The 9327-nt window shown below is 36.8% G+C and overlaps 1 pseudogene; it reads right to left on the bottom strand.

Moving 5' to 3' along the window:
• Positions 1-317: 317 nt before the first annotated feature.
• On the bottom strand, positions 318-8427 carry LOC136276937 (E3 ubiquitin-protein ligase rfwd3.L-like; annotated as a pseudogene).
• Between the last annotated feature and the right edge of the window lie 900 nt (positions 8428-9327).

The following is a 9327-nucleotide window of genomic DNA, read 5'->3' as shown; positions in this document are numbered from 1 at the left end:
CAATTTACAACCTGGTATCAACAGGTACTGACAAAACTGGTGGGAAAGTGCTAGAAACTCATTATGGTGGCCAATTTACAACTTCACTTAAGCTGATAAAACCAAATTATTCTGTAATACCCCTCAGCAATGTTGTGCCACAATTTCTTTTAGAACTTCTTCCTGTCATTCATTTGTTTAAAACATGCATAATTGGCAACCTTGCAAGCCTACACTTAATATGCATCTCTCAATGGCATGTATGTTGTTGAATGGTGCAGAGATAGACAAAGCCAAAGGCATTGAATCCAAAAATTACATTCTTTAATAATGGTAACAAGATTAACATAGAATGATAAATGCAACAACTTGAACAACTTATTCACAGTTTATTATATTACAGGTTTTCATAAAATTTGGATGATCTGTTCCATCTTTATGGACCAGCACTGAGCTGTTGTTTTCTTAACACTTTGCACCATTCCAGAAGTCCTGTTCTGAACATCAATACAACAGCAGTTTGTCCCACTGACAGACTTCAATCATCTTCTCATTCCCTTAGAAATATTTGGTGGTGTGCTTGAAAGAGTACCTTCAGCTCTATAGATTAGTATTCTCCTCCCCAAAGGATACAAAAGAATTAAGCTGCAGATTCCACAGAACATGTTTGCTTTCTTCTCTTCCCATAGCCTTTAATGTACAATTGTAGACAAAGATCTTACAACACATTGGTACACAAAAAAATGGATACTTTGAGTGATTCAGAATTCATCAATAAATTTTTATACATTCATCCATTGTAAACACTTAATTTCTGCTCATCAATTGTAGCCAGATAGTCATTTCCATTGGCAACAAAGGGAAGAACATCTAAGATCTCTTTTCCTTGGTTGGGTAGTTTCTGCAGCTGGTTTCCATTGCTGCCATTCCATATCAAAGTCTAGGGAATAAAAAAACAAGTAACAAACATTTTGCACACTAAATTGGTGTTCATCCACATAACCACACAAAAGATAGACATTTTCTCAATGCTGGGTACATGTACCTGCTATAGAGAATGTCTTTCTTTTGGATAGAATGTTTAATCTTATGGCTGAGAGGTATGCTGCTGTTAAGATCATGAAATGTACATACTTCTTTTCTCTTAGCATAATGAAACAAATTCTTACATATTTTAGAACATTTTTGCATGAAGATATAGTAAATAATTTTGGTTACACATGTAGTTTTTTCAAGACTTTTCTTAGCATACATGTAGCCTTTCACTTTCAGAAGTGGCCAAAAAATACTTAAATTACCAAGACAATAAGCAGGTAATCAGAATTTAAAAAAAACTATCAAGCTTCTGATATCAAATGATAAAGACCTTCTGTTGTAAGAAGCTGTTGATACATGTGGGAAAGAGGGTAATTCTTGAGATCTTAAATGTGAAAGGGTTAAATTTATCATCACTCTTGGCTACCCCTGATGTGGTCAAGCTTCAAGTGTAACACTGCAGATATCATTTACTGCACAGGAACACAATCAAACTGCTATACACCAAAGCTTGAGGAAAACTCACCGATGAGAGGCTCTCATCCCCAGCTGCCACCATCAGAGTGTTGCAATCATCAGGACAAGTGAACCTGGATTTTCTGAGAAGCTTTTGTGTTGGGCTGCTAACACATTGATTGACAGCTTGACAGGTACAGAGGCTGGCATCTGAAAACAACATGATTGTATAATGTAAGAATGTGTAATTATTGCCAAGCCAAATACATGTACAGGATCATTCAACCTGCACTGCTGGTTAGTTGTACCAGCAAGTAGTACAAGAATACAAACAAAATTGAATGGCAGAGTATGAGAGGAACTGTGAGTAACATTCCTCTTTTCATATCTGTACTCTTTCAATCCATACCATCAACTCATCTGATTCCACACCAACAGCTGTAACACTACTTAAAACCAAACCAAGTCAATTCTTTGTTTTTATCAGACACCAGTACTAGTAAGTATTCATGTTTTCCACACAGCCACAATGTACATACCATCCTCACCGTCCTCCATATTCCCTGCTCTTTCTGCTTGAGCTCGGGCCATTGATACACCCACATCTTTACCTTGCATGTTGGGGTGGGGGTGGGGACTCACTGTGGGGGTGTGTGTATTACAAGATAATTTGGTTTTAACAACTGAGATCTTATTGTAAATTGGCCACCTAAAGAGTTTCTTGCATTTTCCTCAACAGTTTTAAGACACTTCACCAACAAAGACTCTTTTTTTATCTCACTGGCTAAACTTTTATCCAGCTCAGATTAAACATAATTACATCATAGTTTAACCTTGAGATTACGTAAAAAAATTAACATGTGGTAAACATTCATTTGAAAAATGAACTGCACAAGATAAGAAAATCCTACCAAATGTTTTGTTTAAGGGAATTTCTTGGAGGCGCAAAGAGAAAACAAACAATGACGAGTTGATGGCTCAAAGGATAAACTGGTGCAAGACCCTAAACAGTATAAGACAAAAAGGAATTTAACCCATGATAATGTATTATGATACGGGTACAAGTGTGTTATAAACTAAGTGCAAATAAGGTCTGGCTTGATGTGTTTGTTGTAAAGAGAACTCACACCATGTACATGTAAACCACCTACAGGAATTAAGGGCCAAAACCAAGCATCATTTTTAAAACAAGTTTTAACTGCCCACACATGTGACCACTGTACATAACACATATCCTTCATGAAGGTGATGGCATTTTCATCCTGGGATTGGTTTTGTTAGAATATGGTCAACTCACAAAGTGATACAGTGTAACTGTGCTGATCAATAACCCCCCCCCCCCCCCCAAGAAAATTTCAGAAATTCACATTCAACTTTTTCCCTAAGTAAAGACAATTAAGAAAATTACATGACAGTTTTTCCCTTACAGATCTGTCATTTTCTCTAATACAGTCAAGTACCTTCAGGAAGAGTTAGACAATGGGAGACAAAATCAGCTCCAGGTGTTTTTTCCCAGAAAGAAGCTCCTTCAAGTTTGCAAACAAGAATTCCTCCAGGTCTGCAAAAAAAAAAAAAAAAAAAAAAAATGGCAAAAGAGTATCCCCAAGTAAATTGGAGTGTCCATTCAACCCCTCTCTTTAAGTAATTATGCATTTCCCTTCTACATTAGTTACATGCATGGTTTTCAACTAATGCCCCAGAATTCTGTAAATTGAAAAAAAAAATCAATCATGCAAAAGTTTTGAAACAAATATGTGTATTTTGATTCTTTCTCTCCTGCATGCATACATGTGTGTTTTTTTTCTTTTCACATGGATGCAATTGCTCTGGGAATTTCTTTCATTTGGTGTTCACCTAATACAGTGTTTGACACCCATAACATTAAAACCGTGTGGAACAGCTTCAAGTTAATCACTATTAATAATAAAGGAGGTAAGTTTCTAACTAAACTGTGATGCTGCATCAGTGGGGGAGTATAACAAGATAATTTTGGTTTTACCAACTGAGATGATCATGTACACTGGCCACTGTAAAGAGTTTCAAAGCTGACATTTCTAATAGTTTTGACTTTAAAGTTAATATTTTAATGTGCAGATTGCTCTCACTTGACTTGGATAAGTAGTTGTTTGTTCATTCTACTGTACATACATGTCAAAAAAAAACCTTTGTCACAAAGTAGTCTAACATTCACCAATTATTATTATTTCTCTATCAACTGATGATACAAAAAGAAAGCTTCCAAAATGAACACAACACACATTTTTCTCTCCTACAAGTGTTCCATTGACAATACAAGCAGGTCCTCACAATACACACTTTAAGACAAGTGCTTATTCACAAACAAATAAATTTAAGGTTTTGAGCAAAACCAGTCAGCCACACCCCTGGCACACCTCTCACTATCTCTTCTCAAATCTTCCAACAGGTGGAGAAACACTTATTCTGCAGAGCCAACATTGAAGCCTGCTTGCAAACTCAACCACTTAACACTCCACTGAACAGCATTATTGAACAACTACTGTAACAATAATAAATTCTTTGTTGCCTTAAGTCAATTTGATGCAACAAAATGCAGCTCTTTCTTGACTTTCCTCTCACACTCACTCAAGAAAAGTACATGTACGTCTATCTACTTGAAAAAATTACACTGTTAGTAGTTTTTGACCCTTCACTTCAAGATCTCTTGGGCAATTCTCCTACTGTCTGTCATACAGTTCCTATGGTGTTAGCTCTAGGAATTTGGTATTGGATCAACTAATAATCCCCTAATTTACATTTGTCCTTATTCTCATTACCTGTGCACTTAATTTTGTATGGCTATTGTGCAGAGAAATTCTCTCTTCGTCATTCATGTGAGTTAAAGGGTAAAAGAGAAGCTACCAATTGTATTTTGACATTATCTCAGCCCACAGTAGATGTTATTGGTGTCATCTTCATTCCAAGCACATGACCAAGCAGGAACTGGTGTATTGTAACTACAATTCAAAACACAATAATTTGCTAATGCTTAAACCAAAGAGAACTTTGTTATACCAGTGAAATTAAACTCAATACAATGCTGGCCTCAGACCATACATGATACATGTACCTGCAGTTGATTCAAGCCTTGCCCTCATTGACTAACACACATTGCTTTGTATATGATGAGTTGAATCATGCATACATTTTATTGGTGGCTACTACTGATCTATTGGAGGACAGACACATAGATGACATCACCATTGACGACATTTTGCTTTTTATCAAATAAAACAAATAGATTCTTTATTTCCATGGGTCTTTTCAAGTCATGGATAAACAATATCCGTGACACAATCAGCTGAGCCTTGTGTGCCACTTTTTGTTTTTACCACATTTTGACATGATCTGTGATCTATTACTTGACAAACACATGGCAGCATGGAACCTACATGTACTTGTTACGTAAAAAATTACATCATGGACGGCCTTCTGGTGAATGCGCACAAACTCACAATGCTTTGAATCTAAAGAGCTCACCTAAATTTGCACAAACATATTAAAGAAAAATTTATAAAACAAGTACATAAACATGTTCTGGAAAGGTGAGACAGTGAGACCGTTGGCTATAAGTCACCTTGGATTTAATGCATAGACTTTTCATTTCAAGTCTTACAGTTTCTACTGAATGTAAAAAGATTGCATAGCATAATTAATCAACTCAAGTGAAGTTTACAAATCATAAATCCAGGAGAAAAGAACAAGATTCTAAAAATCACAGTAAAGACTAAGGAATTGAGGTTATTAAGAAAAGATATTTACTTTACCTTACCTGAGTTAACATACAAGAAGAAGATTTCAATTCAAACAAGCCTTTGAATTAGCAGGCCATACAGCAAAATATGAGATAGCATAAAACTAAATACTGTTAGTAATAATCCCAGAGTCTTTTACATACCTTTACCACACCAAATCCAGGAAAGAGCTGGTTTGGTGAAGGCTTGGACACAACTAGTACAGCATGGTGTTGATCAAAAGAAATCACTCTTACTAGAGAAATGACAAGGGCGCATTCAAACCAGTCGCTAGACACTTAAATCTCCCTAATCATTCTAAGCAGCATATGGCAGTTTGGGGCCTTTTGCTATATCTAGGCAGTTCAGAAAGCCACAAAACTCTAGAACTAAAATTTATCTTTCATATTAGCACTCTTAATCCCCATGGTATCAATGAGCACTTTTCACTTACCTAATTTATTCTTGTTTCTGTCACCATATTCCCAGCAATAAAGTAGCTCCATTTTCTGCATATAAACCTATACACAACCCACAATTCCTTCAATCTCTCTTATGAAGGGCTAACACTCAAAACGAGTCTATTACTGTATTCACATGTAGAAGTGGCACATACATGTAAGTGTAATTCAAGCTTTACCTGTGAAAAGAAGTTTGTAAAAACTTATGATTTCCTTGATAGTAACCTCTGACTAGAGGTGCTTTGCCCAAATGTTCTTACAGCTGTTGATACCCCCTGAGATTCTGAGCTGCACTGAGAGCAATTGAGCTGGACCTGAAGATTTAATAAAAGACTGTACCTTTAACCTTCAGGAGTGACTAGCACTTAATTTCTCCTTACTATATCACCCCTGAATTACACATTTGAGGTCACAAGAGTAGAGGAAATGATCAACAACTAAACACTGGTTTTCAGTTACAACAGAGTCTGAGTCGAAATCAAAGGTGCAGAGCAATATGATCAGGTGAAAACTTTGTTTTGATTCCAGTAAGTCAATTGCAAAACTGCAAATTGTAATAAAGTTCAGAACTTATGAACAAACCTTGTACCACACTAAACTAATTACCATTGTTGCCTGCGGTTTACTTTTCATTCTGAAACCTGATTGGCTCATTCAAGAAACATTTTTGTCATTTCAATTTTCTTCAGTTTACACAAACCAAATAAAAAGCAGCATCAGGAACAAAAACATGACCTGCTCTTTGGGTTCATGATTTGAAACAAAAGTACAGGACCAACATGGACATAAAAGTTAACAGACCAAGAAAGAGACCACTATTTTGCAATAAGGCTTTGAGTGTGCAATTAGAGGAAGGTGACCGTGGTTGATCTTAATGCACATGTACTCTAACAAGGTCCTAACAGCATTGCCACCATATCACTAAATCAGAATAGAGGCTCTTCTTGATACAAGGAGCACTCTTTTGAATTGGGTTGCTTATGCAATAGGGGCACTTATTTAAATAGGGGCGCTCAGGCACAAAAACAGATTTGAGGGGAGGGCATTTATTAGAGAGGGAGTATTTATTGGAACAAGGGCACTAGATCAATCCTCATCATCTATCCTAAGATTAAGGATAGGATTCACGCATTTTGCAAAAATCCGCTAACAAGCCTAAAACTTTGAGATACACAGTCATGCACTATGCATTGATGTCTCCTCCATCATTTACCTTTCCCTTTGTAAACTGACAACCAGCTGCTCTTGTCTTTTGAGTTGTTCAACAATTCTCTCACATTCAGCTTTTGCCAATTGGTATTGCAGCAATGCATGAGCCTCTCTCTTTCTGCCTTCTGTTGAGCTTCCTTCTCCTTCTCCAGATCTGCCAGTGCCCTGTCACATTCTGTTGTATTGATAGCCTTGATGGCTTTTGTGTAAAAAAAAATTATTTCTTATGTCTCTTTTTCTTGCTGGTGCACTGCACTGTGGATATTTATCATTTCCTCCCTTGGCTTTTGACCATCTTTCAATGCAGCTTTCAGAAAAAAAAGTAATAAAAAATAATATATATATACACGTATATACATAGGAGATATTTTTAGTTTATCATGAATAAATTCATTCACTTAATCATAAAAATCCTAAAACCATTCACTTGGGATCAATTGGGATCCATTTTCACCACTTTCTTAGATTTAGTCCAGATTCACAAAAGGAGGAGACTCTCAGCTAGAGCTCAATTTCTCAACAGCAGATAGTACTTAAGCCTTTCAGTTAAAAGAACTTCATGTGATCAAAACATTTACCTTCTTCCAAAGAGATGCCCACAAGTGAGAAATGATAGCCTGTGAGAACCTGAGTTTAACCATGGCGTCAAAACAAATTGGACAACTTTGGGACTAAAACACAAGAGAGAAAAATTACTATTAAATAGTGCACAAGATGTGACACACTTAAGTCAGCCATCATGTCATAAAAAGACAGACCAGCCAAGGTAAAAGCTACTGTATTTAAAAATGGTTTAAAAATAGTTTACAGCCGGATTAACCTTTTTCAGAGAGTTCAGGTAAAACCAGCTTTTTACCAAAATCTATAGCCATCAAAGATCGACAGCACAGACTAATGTCCACCCTCCTTGTCCTGAATTCAGATTTTGGAATCTATAAGTTGTGAACATGGATATAGTCAGCTAGCAACATTGATAAGAAGGGAGGGGGTCGTTTTCGCGAGATCAACACCATGCCAATGACTATCCTGTTACGCAAAATGTCTGCTACAATTTTGCTCACACTGATCAAAACTTACATCATGATCTTTTTCGGGTGATTTAACCGGTGACCTAGTATTTTTATCTTTTGCAGAAATGTTTTTAGTGGTTGTTTTCTAGAACTTCATTTGAAACTTGTCTGAGGAATTCACTGCTAACACTCCAAGAAATTGTACATTTCTGGCGACCGCCGGCATCACAATTTTAATCGACGACTGCATCTGGCGCGTTATCCTCTTGCTTGATTCCTAAACGTGTTCGTTTTTTTTTGTTCACCTTCACACCTTCAGTGTCCACTTCCGTCAATCTCTTGTTCTCGACGTTGTCATTTTTGCGATCATTTCGATCAAATGCAACAATTTCTACAACTTCAAGGTCATCAGTAGCAGGATTTGGAAGCCATTAGACCTCTGAAAACTGTGGAATACTCTTATCGTTACATAATTCCGCTCAAATGTCCCCATTCGTGATCACTGACATTCACAATACCCGCCATTTTCAACAGGACTGATCCGAGCAACTCGATCCAAGAATGTTGTTGGGTCTGGGTCCAGCAAGGCCTAGTCCCCTTCCGCGACGATGTGACTTTCTACGAAACTTTCTCAAGATGATTATAGTATAAATTAATACGTTTTGAATTTGAACCTCTATCTTTCAATTGAGAATCAAGCGATAAAATGGTGGCTTTTCCTTCTCCTCGGCTGTAGGAAATTTGGAGCACCCTTGTGAAGGTCTTCCCGCAAAATCAGTCACAGGGGCATTCTTCAAGATCTCTTTGCCTATCAGGGCGTTATCAGGACCAAATATGATGAATTCGCCACTCTTTGTTTTGTATGTAGGTCAAATTATGACTTATTTCATGTTTCCAGAATGAGACCAGATTTCTTTAAGGGAAACAAAGAACTCTCATCGACTATTTGTGTTCGTGATGTATCTACTGCCGAAAAAATTTTTACTTGTCACTCTCAACAACTTGTGAGCGATTTTAATCCCTGACTGTACCTCATCGTAAATCGTTCTACTAATTCTTCGCAAATTTTTCACGCCCAGTAGCATGGACCCCTGTAATGGCTTACTAATAATATGCTGCTTCACAAACGTCTTTTATTTTGTAGCTTCTCTCCTTCTACCCTTCAAAGTCTATCCTATACTTATTGCTCATTAGATGGGGACACCTGCATGTATTAATTTCACAATGTGATGCGCTGATTTGCGTCATGTGTTTAAATCGGAAATCTCTATTTGGGTACAGTTGACCGACCAAACCGATTACCATATCTTATGATGTGGTAATTAAATCAGTTATTTGGGTGTCGATACTATAACTTCAACCAAATGAGAATTTTGAGCAATTTTTAGAACTTCTTCAGAATCATCCGACTTTTTATGCTCCAAA

This window comes from Pocillopora verrucosa, chromosome 3, assembly GCF_036669915.1.
Source record: "Pocillopora verrucosa isolate sample1 chromosome 3, ASM3666991v2, whole genome shotgun sequence".
Classification (NCBI taxonomy): Eukaryota; Metazoa; Cnidaria; class Anthozoa; order Scleractinia; family Pocilloporidae; genus Pocillopora; species Pocillopora verrucosa.
Note: the sequence above shows the minus strand (reverse complement) of the source record. Positions and strands in the feature narration are given on the sequence as shown.